This window comes from Stegodyphus dumicola, chromosome 4, assembly GCF_044657685.1.
Source record: "Stegodyphus dumicola isolate Sdum_Otavi_A_Nest chromosome 4, ASM4465768v1".
Taxonomy (NCBI): Eukaryota; Metazoa; Arthropoda; class Arachnida; order Araneae; family Eresidae; genus Stegodyphus; species Stegodyphus dumicola.
The window spans coordinates 101,528,577-101,546,359 of record NC_140771.1 but is presented as its reverse complement, the minus strand read 5'-3'; the positions used below and the strand labels follow the sequence as shown (position 1 = coordinate 101,546,359).

The window sequence follows — 17,783 nt, the reverse complement described above, 5'->3', positions numbered from 1 at the left end:
TTCTACAAATCGTCGGCATCTTGTTCCAACTGCACCAACTTGCAATGGATTTCATACAAATATACTGCGATCTCTTATTTTCACTATAAAATATACCTGCTATTTCTAAACAATGAGAAAACGAAAAATCGCTCTAAAAAGTGAAAACAATTAACTTTCGATTTTATTAATTTAGTCTTACTTTATTTCACCGTTTCAGTATTTTATTATCTCAATAAATCGATGTTCAGTCAAGTGAAGTTTTATTGCATTTGAGGAAAGCTTACATATTAAGATATTTGGTTAGAAAAACCTTTTGGTCGAAGGCCAGATCAAGGCTTTTAAAAGCCCTAAGTACTTCAAAGATTTTGGTGCCCCCATATATTTTACATAAGTTTGTTTTTTTCCTCCATTCTTTCACTCTTGATCTTTTTAGCCGGACCATACTTTCCATGGTAAGATCGACACCAAGAATGTTTTGTGGTGTCACCTTTTCTTGAGACTGTAAATACCTTTTTTTAGTTTCCCTTTCGTTGATGCCCTAAACATTTGTTTATGTTTCTTAATTGTCAATCCAGCTCTGTTGGAATTTTTATGCTTTCCAGTGTGCTGCAGAAGGCCACCCACTGGTATTAGTGTTGCCACGTAAAGGAAAACAGGTAATCTGTCAACAACAATGAATATAAAATTAAGATGCTAACTGAAAAATAAAAAATCATCAACTCTGTGTACATGACAGAAGAAAATCGCGCATCGTTTTTCCAATGGTTTATTCAGTAAAAAACGTATTTCAATCATTTGATTGCCTCAGAGTGGAATATGCGTTAACGCTTTAGGACTTTGCAAGTGTTATCATATATCACTCTGTCTGGGCATATTGTCTCTGGCAAACATGTATTTTAAATTAATTTTTTTTACTCTTTCTATTCCAGTTAGTGAAACTATGATGACACTGATAATTTATAAACTACCAAAATAAGTTGTAAGGTATCTTATGTTAATTAACCAGTTAATTATGATTAAGTATTTACCACAACTTTTCCCCCTGTTTCTTTAGTTTAGAGCTTCTAGTATCAGAGTCTTGCTGTCAGTATTCTCGTTAGCTCCACTTAAAAGTGATATTCCGACTTTAACGCTTCTCTAGCTGATATTTTAAAATACGCACAGCTAAAATATCCGAGCCAGCTTAATTTAGTCTATTCTATGTGTAGTCAGAGACTACGTTATCAACGTTTGAATTTAATTGTTTCTTAAGTTAATTTAAATATCCACAAGTAATGGAAGTTTAGTCTGTCGTCCAATTTGTGCCTATTCTGTTATTTTATGATAAAATTAGAAAAAGGTTATTAACGTTCTTTAGTATTTTGTGAGCTGTTTAAGACGGAGCGATAAGTATCTATTTATTTAACAGAGCCTACAGGACTTAAGCTTCCCCTTACAACAGAAACCCAAAGCATATAAACAAAACAATCAAAGAGACTGTAACTTTACACTCTGTTTATGCTTTACTTCTTCGCATAACATTCAACGCATTTCATTTAAAGATACCTGTAAAGCCACTTCAATCATAAACATGAAGAAAAAATTATTTAGAATATTTTTGGCTCTTTATTTTACCTATAAACGTAATTTTCTCTAATTATTAAGCACAGAGTAAACGTTGCTGGATAATCTCAATTCACAGTAAACTACATCTTTATTAAACTCCAAATAGAATGTTCAAGGCTAGCGAAAACAAAATTTATTTTTAGTGTTTCTAAAGATATAAAAGTACTTGAACCACTTCCAGTCAATCTAATTAAAGCGTTCACAATAACTAAAGGTATGGAATAATTTTACTACGTATTACTCTGTCATTATCTTATTGCATTAATTTACATATTTAGACTAGTTTAAAATTGAACATCACACTTTATCAAAATAGAATCGAATATCTATACTTAAAAGAATCGATATTAATCAACTGATATTTCTGCGACGTCGACACAAGTCTCGAATATACTAATATCGATATCCAATATAGATAATGAGAAAACAATGCTCATTCATTCCTTGCTTTGGCTTTGCAATTATTTAGGAATTTCTCGCTTTCCGTCTTAACTTTAATGAAAGAGAGATATGGCAGACAATTATATTCATCCCTGGGTTTAATTTGCAAACTTCAGCTCTTAACAGCTGTCAGCACTGCCTTAATCTAACTTCTTCGAGCCACTGTTCTTCCAAGTCACACATAAGGTACAAAAAGCAACATTTCTTTCTTTTTAGGTGAATTTATTGCATCACTGGGCTCTTTGCAGCAGTCAATATATGAATACTGATAAAGCATGTTTACAAATGGAATTATCTTAGAAGATAGTATGCTCCGTTTTAACCTCGTTATTTGAAGTCAAAATCATTCCTAGATGTATATGTGCCCGTTAGTATATATGTTCGCAATGTTAACAGGGTCGAAGTCCTTTCTAATTATTTAAATTTGTGATTCTTTTGACAACAGAAAGGCAATGTTCTGTTTATCATGTTTTCTGTAGTCAACTGAATCGGATTGAATTATTTTTATTCAAAGTACACGCGGAATAACTGACTAAGAGAGTTCATGCCTTCGCGGAGAACTTTTTAAAGGAATCTGGTTCGTATTTACGATACACATGGAGAAAAACACTAAAACTTTCATGAAGCCAACCCGTTCGCCAGTGTTTGAGCCCGAGTCAAATTACCGGTGTGCAGCGATTTTGCCACTAGATTGCTGATGGGCGCTTTTGCAATCAAAGCTAACAGAAAACGAATAATTAAAACACTGTAAGCTCGATTTCTTTATCATAATTTTATGTTACATATACTAGTATCACCAGTCGTATATTACTTGTACAAGTGTCCAGGGTTGTCTTAACGGATGAGCCCATTTTTAATGGAGCCTCACGAGCATAGGGGCTCCGTGCTAATCTTTTTACAATTTTTTTCTGTGAGTGAAAGCCTTTGTACAATTGCAGATTCCGGACTATGCCCGAAAGTGGTCTTTGTAAGACGCCCGGACCTGTCACTGTGTGAGGTTGCCTAAGGGGCTCCCAGCACATTGCCCAGGACACCTGTAATACTTTTAAGACGCCACTGCAAAACCCGTCACACGCATTGTAAAACAAATGAATGTACACGTTAGAACACTAGAATGCATGTGCCTAAATGCTGCAATATATACTACTCTGCAATGTAACGTATACTGTTTTACACTATAACGTACACTGCATCTAATCAAGATCTATACATTTGCATCTTTTTATATAGCTTTTCTGGTGCGTTTAAGCTGATAATATTGAAAGCTAATTAAATTGCTTTTTCAACAGCGTACAAAAATTTTCAATCAAAACTGGGTTGAAATTGGGCAAAGGTCATACGGTCGTCACTAGTGGCCGGTGTTCCATGACTAATGATATGTGCACACTGTAATCTAGGCGTGATTATTCATGGGTTTATTCAGATTTGAAGATTTCTGGATGTTTTAAAAAGTGTTGGTATCTGTTTCAACATAAAGAGATTAGCTGATTTATCATATTAACTTATTAGGAAAAGAATTGGTATAATTTGGGATAAAAAATTGCACAGAATACCGGAAAATAAGTCAGGCAGTTAGCAATATCTTTCCCGTCCATTTAACATCAGTGACCACACTTCTGAACGGATGCTTTCCTCATCCTTCATCCAATTTGGCTCTAAGTCTACAGCTCTTTCTACTCATCCTCCACTACTACCTCGCGTGCGCAATAGAAAAGAAAGGAACGCTATTTTTACTCCAGGCAAACTTCGCAGAAAAGCAACCTAAAGAGATATGAAAAATGCGACTTCCGAGGAAAAATATCCATTTCATCTGCGAAAAGGAGATCTTAACACGTGGAAGAGGATGTGAAGGGAAGGGAAAAAATATCCATCCTTCCAAGAAAGAAAATGACGCAGTATTGAAGTGGCCACTATCTGACGCTAAATTTTTAAAATGAATACCATCTCTCTTTCCTCCTCTTTTTCACGCCACCATCCCCGAACACAATATCGTCGAAGAGGCTGAGATGACTGTTAGACGAACGAGGGTGCGATTTATAACACTCTTGCTGCGGATAGAAGGGCGATAACAGAAATATGCCAATAAATATCGGTCATGTGATTTGAGTCGGGCGGTGTTAAGAACGCCGCTCTTGATGTATAGGACGGGGCCTAAGGGCGGCCTTCCATTATGGAGGCGATCAGCTTCAATCTAAAACGGTGAATGTCTGTTCCTCCTTTCTTGAATCGATATCGTGAGGAAGCAGTGGGGAGGGAGGACTGTTTTTGTTTCTCGAGGAATCTTCAGTCTCGAATCCGTGGAAGAGGAGTCCAGATAAGACGTCTCTGGACAACCTATTTCTCCAATTAGCGACTGAATAATGAAGCGATACGGTTAGTTGGGCTAACTGTTTGGTATGCGTGAAACATACAGCTTGTCCATTAAGGAGTTCTACGTTCTAAAAGCATATCAAACTTGTCCCGGGGAGTTGAAACTGTGATAAATAGATTATTATCGTACGTGTTTTTCGAGTAAGCAGTTTATAGGATCATTTTAACAGGTGTTCGCGGATGCTGTTAAGCATTAAAAAATTTAATATTCTGTTCAGTGTTACGCATGTTTATCAACAAACAGAATTGATAAAGTTCTTAATGCCACGAATATAAGCCTTCCGCATTGTGGATATATCTGGGACCATGATGAACCTTGTAAGGTTCATTTATGCTACATATTTTAAGCTACGCTCTGGTTTTTCATTATACGAGCTTTGTATGTATATATTTTAAGCTGTGATGCTTTTCTGAACCGTTCCCGATATTTTGCCATCATTTCAGTTGTGGTAAATTTACCGTATTTTTCTTTTAACCTATTCGGCCGTGCTGAATAAGGACCTATATGTGTACCTTAGAGAGGATCATATTTGTGACGGGCTTAGTTTCTTCTGACTGAAGCACTGGCTGAGTAAAGCTTCTAATGTTTTCAATGTTCAGCCTAAATATAATCTAGTTTCCCTTAAAAAAGTCTTCTACAAAGCTTTAAAGCTTACAAAGCTACCACAAATAGTTCCACAGATAGTTCTCAAACGCAATTAAGGAATTAAATGTATAAAAATAAGAACCTTTTGCCGCCGTGAAGATATTCCTTATCTTAGTAAGGTTAGATTATATGAATATCGAAAAGCATGCAAATGCTCTCTGCCTAGGGGGGATGGATGCCTTCGTGAAGGACTTTCTGAGGGAAATTAGCTTGTATTAACGTTATACATGAGGAAAATTGCGAAACCAAACCCTGCAGCCAGCCCGTTCACTTGGAGGTGAACCCAGTTCGAAATCATTTTAGGGATTTCAGCAATTCGGCATTAGTGGGGCTTCTTGCCTTAGGCCTGTGGTCTCAGTTCAAATTCCATACGGGTTGAATCCTCGAACTGGAAACATCTGACAAGCCGGAAGATTATTTGTAACAAAATGTATAAATATTTTTAACACAGCAAAAATAAATAAAAATGATAATAATAAATTTTAAATTTCGCTTACTGAATATTTATTAAAACATGTAAAAGCAATAATGATAGTAACACAAAGCCGAACGAGTTATATTTATTTTCTGTCTGAAGTTTCGTACTTGCAAGACATTTCTATGATTATACTTTGTAATTCAGTCGCACTGACAGCTAAATATACAATTTTAGACTGCCATTTATTTCAGGTAATTGTAGTACGTTATGTTATACTAAATAACTTAGTTTTAACATTGGTCGGAAATTTCAGGGGACGGAAGCTCCCTGTCGGCCAGCAAACTAAATTTACTTATTTATCAAAAGTGGGAAATTCTTCCACATTGCCCCAGTCACCTGACCTTACGTTACAAGCATAAAGCACCAACCTATTCATTCTTTTCTGCTTCAATAGCAGTTACGCATAAGCTCAATTGCAAGTTTTAGACCTCTGCCTTGGGCAAATACAGCTATCAAGTGCTCTGCCATAATTACTAAAATTAATTAAAAATTATAAAGCCAGAATTATTAAAATAAATGTTATGATATATAATTAATAAAATATAAATTTCAGTATCTACCACGAAGGCATCTCTTACATTAGACAGACAGTTTTGAAGAATTTAATTAACCAACCAAATTTTTCAGGAAAAAAATTAAAGGTTTTGTGTATCCATTCACAGAAAGCTTTTGCAGCAAGCAAACAATTGGGCAGATTCTACTGTTCAGTACTAAGATGTGTCTGTATTTTTCCAAAAAGGTGTTGTGCCTTAGCATAAGCATATATAGCAGTTTAGGATCCAACATATATATCCGGTTGATTGCTCTTTATTGAAACAAATTGAATTTAAAGATATTATTACATTCAGAATTTCGGCTTTCAAGTATCAAAATGTTTTTCATACTTTTCTTCCAGTTCTTTTTTCCCCAGCATTTTCAAATGAATATTCTTAGGGAAAATGGTGCTGCTGGAATTTTTCAGTTTTGATTAAATTTGCACTAGGAATGGTATAGGGTTTTTACAGATATTATAGGGATGCATTCTTGAATCACTGTGCAACATCAGATATGACGTTCATTATAAAAATTGCCGATTGTCATATATTTTATATTAGTAAACATCTCACATTTCCCTCCCCCGAACTGTAATAATATAAAATATTAAAACGAGAGTTCTAATACACCTTATATTTTAAATAAGTTATAAAGCTGAGCCTAGCAGTGGGCCAGTCCGGATCCAGGCGAACAAGCTGGCTGTGCGGGCTTTTTTGTCGTTTTCTCCGTATGTAACGAAAGCCTCTATAAGCAGGTAACGCTTGCGTACTTTACTATTAAAAAAAAACTGTCTGAAGAAGTTAACTCAAGCTCCGAATAAAATAAGATCCTTAATAAGTAACTCAAATCAATATTCAACGGAATCAATCGGAAGCCACATGCAAGATAATTTTTGATTAATAAATTTACAGAAAACAATGAATCAGTTAGATCGTTATCACGGTTTAATTATCAATAATCGTCACTGAGAATTAATAAAACATTCAGCGCCTTGTATAAGTTTACAAAACTGATCTGAAGGAATACATAATTATTTGACAAATACTGTGTCAAATGGATCGATCATAAGACTGAAATCAGATGACTCAATATTCTAAGCACCAATTGACTTCACGGGAAGTCAACGGCGATTGTCACCAAATGAAAGTTTTTCGAAAGGAAGGAATCTTCGTGATTTCGCTCATTGAACTTCATTAGGCAAAGCAATCGTTTCGGATCTCGTTGATAGGCGGAAAAGCTAATCTATACGGCAGGAATATTTCCCGGCATTCATCACTTCGGGGCCAAATACCCGATTCAAATGGGAAGCTTTAATAAACGACTGACTCCTCCAGATTTTCGGGTGCCCTATTACATGTGCAGATCGCATCGGATTTCCGATGCAATATTTTGCTATGGAATGCGAATGCATATCCTCCCTACCAAACAGAAGCTGGCTGTAATCAACATCTGATCGATTAATCGATTCTACGTTCGATCGATGTCTCCCTAGCTGCCGTAAACAACGCTTATGGCGCAGCTACTATTGGCAATCGATAGCTATCGATATTTATCGATCAGAACCATAGCTCTACGAGAAGGTACCATTCGTGAAAAAAATGTATCGATTATCAATACTTGGAAATCGCTAGGGAACTCTTTTTTTCCATTGGGGGGGGGAAGAAGCTTCAAGCAAGAATAGTAGATGTACAGGAAAAAATTGAAGAGTATTCTTCTGTTTGGTACAAACAAAAATTCAGTTTAAAACTTAACGTTCGTGAGAATTTCATGGCTGCTTTAAAAACGAGAAAGGGGAAAGAGAAAATTTTGCAGTAATTAACCTGAATTATTTACTTTATTTTGTGTTACGTTAGAATTTTTACTGTTCCTTATAATCGCTGGGTTTAGTTCGATATTTTTTTTCATTTTATTTTCGTGTTAAACGAAAAATTAAAATGACTACTAGATATCAACGTAAAATTTTTAACATTGACATATAAAGCAACGGCATAATAAATAAAAACTGCGCAGTTCCTTCCTCATATTTCTTGATTGAGATTCGATAATTTATCATGATACAAGAGGCGATAAGACAGTAAGAATTCCATCACAGGCTGATAAAAAAAGAGGCACGTGTAAGAGTTGAAGAGCTTAAGAGCTCAGTATTGCGCGATCCCAATGCTATTGAACATAATTCCTCTGCTGGAGGAATGGAAGAAAACATAAATGTAAAAGATATATATTTAACTAAATTCATTATTATCAAACAACTTCTTACTTTCAGTAATGAAAATATTACAGTTCTATTCACAAAAGGTAATATCACATTACTTGCTAATATTTTTTAAACGGTACAAAATTACATTTTCATCAATACAACGTTCATAATTAAATCATATTCCAAAAAAAGAAATGGTTGAAAATTTAAGAAAAAGCGGAAACAAACCGACATAAATTCATGTATATCAGGCGATTGGCTAAGCTGATATATGGGATGTATAAAACACACACACCAAAATCAGGGGGGAGGATCACCTTTAGATTGGCGTAGATTTCATATAAAAATATTCATTTTGAGAATGACTATGTAGGTAACTCTTCTTTCTCTTCAACTATCGTCAAAAATCATCTTATAATACCAAGCTGACTACTAGCTTGCAGATTCGAAATCCGCATAAGGCGGGACTCACTTTTACCCCTTTCTGGAAGGTGCAGTATTGGACTATCTCTGTAGTACAGCGTTCTCAACGATAAAAATGCTAAACGACCAAAGGTTTGGTTAAATGACCTAAGGTTAAGGTCATTCCCGGTAAATGTGCTAGGAGAATCCTTCTAGGTATATTAGATACAGTTAGGCCTTGCTAACTGCTAAACTTCAAGCCCCGATGGAATTCGGAAGGAAAACACCCGAAGGAAGTCCATGGGTCTCCCACCCCTCTTCACCTACCACCAACTTCTGGAGAAGATTTCGGCTAGCCGTTTATTTTGAGTGCTTTTTTGATGTTCGTCTGTTACAAATATCCACGCCCTCTCCGAGATTCGAACCGGACCCTTCATTACGGCATTCAGCGCCATTAACTACTATCCCGTTTCGCGGTTGTTTGGCGTCTGATTAGTCTGGAGAAAAAATCTCCAAGAAACAAAAATTGATATGATTCTGTTGTTATTGATGTTGGTTATTGTAATGGGGCCGTCTATCAATGCCTAACTGCAACCCTGAATTTTCGTTGGCCAGTATTCAACAACTGATCTTTCTATTTGAAAGTGTATATATTTTAGTTGACTGGACACAAATCAAGGACTAGCAAGCGGCCACAGCTTCTTATATCAGGGTAGCATACTAAGAAAAGAATATTATAGCCACTTACCAAACGCAGAAAATAGATCATCAGCTTGGCATCGGACCATAAGTTAACTTTAGGTTTCATTGTTTTAAACACTGGCTACTAAGCGACTGTTATCGGATTTGAACCTGACTGATTCGATGTTTTGAATGACGAATAATGTTCGACTCTATCGCCAGCAACATTCCAACTTACTTAAACGCTCAGAGAGGGAAGTTTACTACAGCCAATATAAAAAAGCAATATCCATCTAAAATATCATTTGATTTCCCATTAGTATACTTAGCCAAAATTAATGAAATTAATTCTAATGTATAAATCCCGATAAGGTAGTGTTTTCCATAAAGACATAATGCCGAAACTTTTGAAAAAGAACTCGTAATAAACAAAAATTCTCGAATACATGTTTCTTACTTCAGAAAATCAAAATATGGGTTGGTTTACTTTGGTTTAATTCACTATGGAAAAACACACTAGGAGGAAAACTGGTTCGTATACACGTTACACATAGGTAAAAATCACGAAAACGCCCATACAACTACGCTGTTCGTCTAGAATCGAACCCAAGTCATAACTACCAGTGTTCAACGATTTTACAGCTCAGCCGCTAATAGCCCCTACCGTAATATGGGAGGAATCCCAAAAAGTGAATTATGTTTGTGAGCATTTGAAGTTGACTTCGATCTACGTAAGTACTAATAACATGCGCATGTAAAATTCATACGAAAGTGCCACCTGAAAAACCTAATGTCACGGCTAACAATACTGTATCAATCAGATTCAGAACTACAGTTATTTCTACAACGTAGTCGTCTACTAATAGTTGGCAGAATAAGACCACAGATCACTGACAGTGTGACTTGGGCCCGATTCCTAGCATCTGAATAGGCTGCTTGCATGTAGTTTTTGGTAAATCCCAATATATAAACAGTTTCCTTTATGAAGATTTGTTCGATGGTAACATCGTGGAGTAGATTGCTCGTTGCAGAAACCAAATCCTAGAAAGACCAGCCAAATTAATTAAAACAAAACCAGTTTACCAAATCGTTAATAAGAAATGAGATTAAACGTAAGATTTTTGGACTCTCATGAGGATGAAAACGTAATCTCATGATTGATGAAAACGTAAATCTAAGTTTTCGTTTAAAATTTTATAGGTTTTACTTCATCTAGAAGCTAAAGTCCTACAGACTCTATTAAACTTATAGCGAATTATCGTTACGTATTAAACAAAATACAAATACTGAAGAAGGTTCAACTAACCTTTTAATTTAATCTTAAATTGAGTAGAACAGGCACAGCCTATAATGAACCTTCCGCTACCTTAATTATAACTTTCTGTTATGTTTAAATTAACATAACAGAAAGTTATAATTTCAGTAATGTAGTCTAAAACTAGATATTAATAAAAAAACCTATTTAGGATAATTCAGATATTTATCGGAGTGTATTTTGAAATTTCAAATGTCAAGACTCTAAAGCCGGAATATAACTTTAAGCGAATCTGGTAATAGCAAGAGTAACTAACAGCAAGAAGCGGCTGCCAGAAACTCTCCTCTAAACCTTTAAAAACTCTCAACTAATTTGCATTCTGGTGAGGAATGCGGAAAGAAGTTATAGTGCAGACTTCGATCATAATAACATGTTATTCAACATAAAATACCTTGCAATTTATTAAAGAAATTAAAGCTGAAGATTTAGTTACGCTTATGAATCATAAAAAAAAAGTGATCTCCAGTGTTAAATAAAATATAACCCACACTGCTAATTCTTAAATTCAAAGACTTCTGCTGAACCCGAGACTGTTTCGGAGAATAAAGATTCCTGCTTTAGTGTTCCTAGATTCTAAGCTATCTATTCTCTTCAGGTTTCTTTGTTTGGTTAAATGATTATGGGAAAAGATGCGAGAAGATTATCATTCTTAATACTTAATCAACGACTTCAAGAGATTCATATGTCCCTGAAAATTTGAACTTGAAATAAACCTGGAAATTTAGTTTTAATATTCTCAGCTAACTATAAAATGGAGAAGGGAGGAATTATTATTATTTCTTGAAATACACGAAATAAATAATTTATGATAATCGTTTTAGTCTGTGTTCCTTGTTTCTTTCTTTTTGAATTCCCCGAACTCTATACAAATAACTATTAAAGTATTTATACAAACTTCAGGTCTTTAGTGCGAAAAGCATAAATCAATATTTTTCCCACCTCAATTAAATTTCGATATCATAAATTTTCTAGCTTAGAAAAATAACCAGTGTGCTTTTCAATAATTTTACATAATATTTGAACAGATATTAAAGCCATTATCCGCGTAAAATCAAACTAAATGTGAAAGCAACACGAAAAGAAAGAAGATACACCCTCTTATATTACAGTCGAAAGATACATGCAGACCTGAAACGTAAGTTCGCACATCAATGCGCATTTAAAAAATCCTCTATTTGTATTCGATCCCTTATTGCATGGCAGACAACGCCCACCTGTTACTACGTCTTTTCCGATGTAGCGCTAAACTTCGGCATAGATTACACCCTCACCTCCACGCGGACGACAGAAGACATCGACTGCCATCAGCAGGTAAAGTCCATCTCCAACACGTCAACCCTGCTTCGACCAGCGAGAGTCGGCAAGACAAAACGTAATGTAAACAAAAAACTAAAAATTAAAAATAAAACTAAAACAAAAAACCGGCATCTGGATTCAAAAAACAATGTCATTCCGCGAAACACCGGCGACGATGTATAGCGATTGCGATCTGCCTGTCAGAGCCACTGGAAACACTTTACTCAAACTGTTCTTTATTTTGCTCCGGAACTCGTCCTTTTTTGTCTCTTGGTAATAAATAGCAACTGGTCGAACATAAACCCTTAGTTACTAGGCCATAAGTTGTCGCGGAAGGAATTACGCGCAGTCTGGCTCAACGGGCAGGCTGTACATAAATTTGTTTCTGAGGTCTCCAGGCTAGCATGCTTCTGGGAACTGAGCTTCTTTTGACAAATGGTTGCGGTCTGCGCTACAGGGATGGTCTTTCTGGAGGTTAAAGAGAATGTCTGCACGGATAATTTTACAGGGGAAGAATTTTTAAATTACGTTTAAATTTCAAAGATCGGATCGGTAGGGTGATAAAAATGCTACAATAATAAGTTTTCTGGAGGGGGGGATACAGGTTGAGGGTCCATTATCGTAATCTTTTCACCACAAGGCATTTGGGATTTTATAACAGTTGGGTGGGCAAGTCACATATTGTTAATGAGATTTAAATCCGAGTTGTGTTTTATTAACGCTTCAAATATATAACGCTGAGGGTATTTTATTATACCATTTTTAATACTTTTACACATAAAACAAAATTTTTACAATTGAACCATAAAATATAGTCCTTGCTTAACTGAACTTGTGTTGAAATCCCGATTAACCGAAAAGGTGCAAGAAAATGCTATTGAATCAATGAATCTGGAAACACTAGAAATGAAGGTTTCTTTTTCCATTGTTTCGCTCAGTAGATGCAAATAATTTATTTTATACTGCCAATTAGTTATCTCAATATATTGCCCAAAAAATAATAATTAATTGAAAACAATTAAAATATTTACTTTTTTCACATTTATTTTGTAACTCATTCTATAAAAAAGTCAATATACTTGTTTGTTTGCATAACTGAATGCAGAATAGCACAAGACGGTTATCTATCTAAGAGGTAGGATCCTTTCACAGAATTTTCTAAAGGAATGTGGGTCATATGAGCATTATACACAGCAAGAAAATACACATTGAGGCAGTTCGTCACGATGATTCGAACTCGTATTGAATTGCAAGTATTCAGTCAGCTATCTTATATATCATCACTTGTTACGCATCTATAAAGAGGAAAGTTTTGTTAAAAATATTAATTACCCTAACGAACAACATAAATTCGAGTCATCATCACTAACATTTTTTCATGAAATCCTCCCCTTTCTTACGTGGATAGAAATCTCTTCTCCGCATTGCCAAATGTAATTATTATAGCAAGTAATTAACAAAAATACTTAATTAATCTGGAAGTTAAAGAATCATCTTAACTGAACCCTTTAGTTTCAGAGTAACTTAAGTTCATTTTTTGAGCCTATGGATATCAAGAGATATGATTTATATAAAGGCGGTTGCAAGGAATGGAAAAGTTTCGCAAGTCCAGCTTCAAAAAGAAAGCGATAGAAGCCACACAGAATTCACATTTACTTAAAACCACTATAATCACAAAATCAAAACCAAAATTTCCCCCAAACTTTTAAAAATGAGCTTAACCAATTCGGAATCAAGAGACTCATCTCGAGATTATTAGTCATTTCTATATGCTACTAGTAAAATATGAAAGCTGGCATTCTATAGAATACCTACACATTTTACAGAACGCCGACAGCTGGCCGGCAATTTATGAAACTTTTAAAATCTCACATTTCCTAGATATTCTCTAGAATACATTTACGATTCATTTCGAATGTCCATACATTTAAAACATTCATACACAATCCATACATTTAAAACATTCATATACAATCCATACATTGAAAACATTCATACACAATGCATACACTTAATACATTCATTGCCCAATTTCATATATTTTCATACATTGTTTTTTGAATAAGTAAAGCATATAATTTGTTGTGTGCAACTTTCATTTTTTGTTACATATTTTGAATAAAAAATTTTAATGACAAAGTTTAAATTTTTTTAAAAAACATTTGCATATCTGAGGAATGTACGTGTTTTTTATAATAGTCTTATCATGAAGCTTTTCATACTTAGTCTAAATAGCATTTGCCATTCTATAGGATGCCGAGGTATTATATACAATGCTTAGGGAAAGTATATAATAATTCTCATATTTCATACTTTCCCTAAAAACGCCAGGCATTCTGTAAAATGCCTAGGTATTTTATAGAATACCACCGTTTCATACGTTGCTGATAATATTCATATTTATTCAAATATGCGAAATAAAATGTTATTTTTCTTTATAAGGGTGTTTTTCGTGGAGAAGTTTTAGAATTTATGTCCCATACGGCGAAACGAAACAAAATCCAAAGGTCGTCAAAAATGGCAAAAAAGCCAGAATCCGCAATTGGACTTTTATCAAAGTGAAAAGAGAACTGATAATTATTAATAACAGCCTGTGTATAAAGTCAAATATTAATAATTAAACGTTAATAATTTTGGATATTCATATTTCAGATCGGTACTGTAAAATAAATCTTTTGATAACTTTTTAAATAACTTATTTTAATTGCTTAAACTTATTTTATTCTTTTGATAACTTATTTTAATTGCTCAGTCGTAAACGACTCGATTCAGATCGAAATGCTATTGTAGTTTTGATATTTTTTTGAAGCAATCTTTTTTTTTTTTTAATTTTCAAACAAATGATGGCAACACATCGAAATTTACATGTCAAAAAAGTACTTTCCGACTCTCGTTCTAAGATACAACACAAAACAAAGAAAAAAATTACCTTTTTTATGCTGCATTATTTGCCCAGACTTAATATATGCTGAAAATAAAAAACACATTTACTAGATTTTTGTATCTCCTGCCATTAATGTCATAAAAACTAAGAAACAGTCTTCAGAGCTATCAAAACGTTTAGAATTAATTAGATATAATATATCATTAATTAGCTTAATTAGCTTACAAGATTTTTTTAAAATTTAAATGAAAGATAGGGGGAAAACCCACATTAGAAAACTCGAAAGTATATAAGCACACTTTTTTAACGAATGCTGATGTTTACATAAATTGCAAGGTTTTATTGATTTAACTCTGCAAGAAATAAAAAAAAAAAAAAACTGGAGAATAGATTATTAGGAATAAATTTAATGGGAACTCTAAACGCTCACAATATATTGCGCAAAAAATTCAAACGCATTTGATTTTAAAAGCATTAGTTAAAAACTGAGTTGCTTGAATTTGATTTGAATTTGAAACTTATGAGAAACATGTAAACTTTTATGAGAAATATTTAAAACAACAGTTGGTTATTAATTTATAAAAAGATCTGTTAGTATTTTTGCTAGTTATCCGGGATTAGCTCGGACAATCTGGAATTTATAATTAGTCTGGTCTGTATCTGGGATTTTTAATTTTCCATTTTACTATTTAAAAGCATCGGGCAGTAATATGAAGTCAACCTATAAAAGTAAATTTCCTGCAATCATGAAAAGATTTACTTAACCGGCCATAAAAGATAATAATTACATCTTTTAAATTTCTGATATGAGCTGGACTAATCTCATATTAGAAAAGGCGAATAGGAAAAAAAATGTGTGCGGCGTGGACGCACTCAATTGATGTTTACGTTTACAAAGTGCTAAGTGCTGCCATACATTTTCTTTAATTTTCGCTATGTTATTTATGTTTTGGATTTAAACTGATGAAGAATCTGCTCCGCATATCTTCACCTACAAAATTTGTTACTCTTTGGCGTTGCAAAAATGGTTCCCAATGTTTCGTTATTTTTTTTGCTCTTCTGGCATGTTTATTCACAAAGTTTGTGCGAAACATTAACACCTAAAAATGCTAACTCATGAAAATACTGAAAAATGTCAACATGTTTAATTTAATTGTACTTTGGTTTCAAGCAGAGGATACAAATGACTTATAAAACAATTTAAAATGGAATCGTAAGTTTTAAGACTTTTTGGAAAACCGATAACATGTTATTTTTATATATTTAAATCTGTGACTTTTAAGATTCAAATAATATGATCAATAGGATTTTATAAGCCTTATCATTATGATTTAATTTTATTATTTACATTCTGCGAACTGTTTTGAAATAAAATTCCCTGAATACTCATGAAAATTATTCTAACGAAAATTAAAGCATTTCTAAGATAATGAATTTGTAAGGAATTAAGGCTTTCTTCTCATGTCAGCGCGTCATTCCCGCATTTGGAAGGTCCTGCGCTCGATTCTGGGCAAATGCACTATCAATGCCGGGAGATGAATCACGTAGTTTCTCTGAATGTTTCGCGATTTCTCCCTTCTAGTCTCTTTCTTCAAACAACCAGGTAGTTAGCATAATTCTTTTGACTCTGTTCATTTCTGAGAACTTCAGAAGTGAAAACGGTGACATCATGCTTTAGAACATATTTATTATTTATTGAGGTGTTCAAAACAGAATCATGCTTATAGGATTTTAATCTAAGTCAAATTCAAAAATTACATCCTATAAATACTTCAGATTTTTATTTTTAAAATTAATCAATATTTATTGGCGATTTATTTCTTTTCCTGCTCTCGTTTCTTATCTTAGGGGAGTATCTTATTTGGTCAACCCTCAGCATATCTCACTTTGTAAATATGCATGCATAAAACATCCCCAAAACAAATGTATATGTTACCCGGCATTGTACAGAACGCCTAGAGCTGATTGGCAATGTATGAAACGATTAATATTTCATACACTTCCTAGGTATATAGAATGACAAATGACAAACTATCAAAATATGAAGTACATCGCCTAGTTGTTTCCAATATCCATAGGTTTAATACATTCATTCCATAATTCGATACATTTCATACATTTTTTTTTAATAGGAAAGGCATAAATTCTGTTTTTTACAAATTTAATTTCTCTTTATGCATTTTTAATAAAAGGTTTTAATGACAATTTTGAATAAAAGGCCTCTTATATTTTTTAAATAACAAAATATTATGGTGTAAAACGGATACTACATCCACTATCACCAGAGCCTGATGGAATCTCAAATCGCGGCTGACTCGTGAACAGGTCATGAGATGCTATGCATCGTGAATATGGTAGCTGCTAATTGAGAAGAAAAATTCTGATGCATAATTTGCAGTACCTCTGATTGGGAAGGTGATTGTTTATTATCCCAATTCTAAGCCAAAAATGCTGGGAATATTAGCACAGTTGATTCTTGTTACTACGACCACTTACAATAACGTCCCTTAAAACGCCCCGTATGTAAGGCCCACAACTGATGCGAGTATATAAAATCAAATTTCGCTCGATCATTTGCTATATCGCATCCTTTCTTTGAAAGAGATTACAAACCCATTTACAGCAATTGCCAACTATCTTATTAATAATACTAAGTAAATCAATAAAAATTACTTTTACTATTAAGCAAAGGACATAGACATTTGTCCCTCAAACTATATATATTTAAATAAGAATTGAAATTAATGTCCATCAGAAGAGTTAAAAATCCACTCAGATATTCTATCAGTGCAAAAACATTTCCCATAAGGTAGAGGCTGAGAAGGGAAGAAATGGGAATTTTAAACTGAAAAAAAGGGAAGATAAGAGATTTTACTTTTTCTTAAATTTTAATCCGTATTAAGTCACCATAATTTTAAGTAAATAAATTTGCTATCTAAGCCAGCTTTGGTG

General features: G+C 33.9%; 1 protein-coding gene across 1 annotated transcript in view; it reads right to left on the bottom strand.

Moving 5' to 3' along the window:
- The window catches only part of LOC146997625 (protein CASP-like), a 611,670-nt gene that overhangs the window by 344,071 nt on the left and 249,816 nt on the right, over positions 1-17,783 (bottom strand). The window lies entirely within an intron of this gene.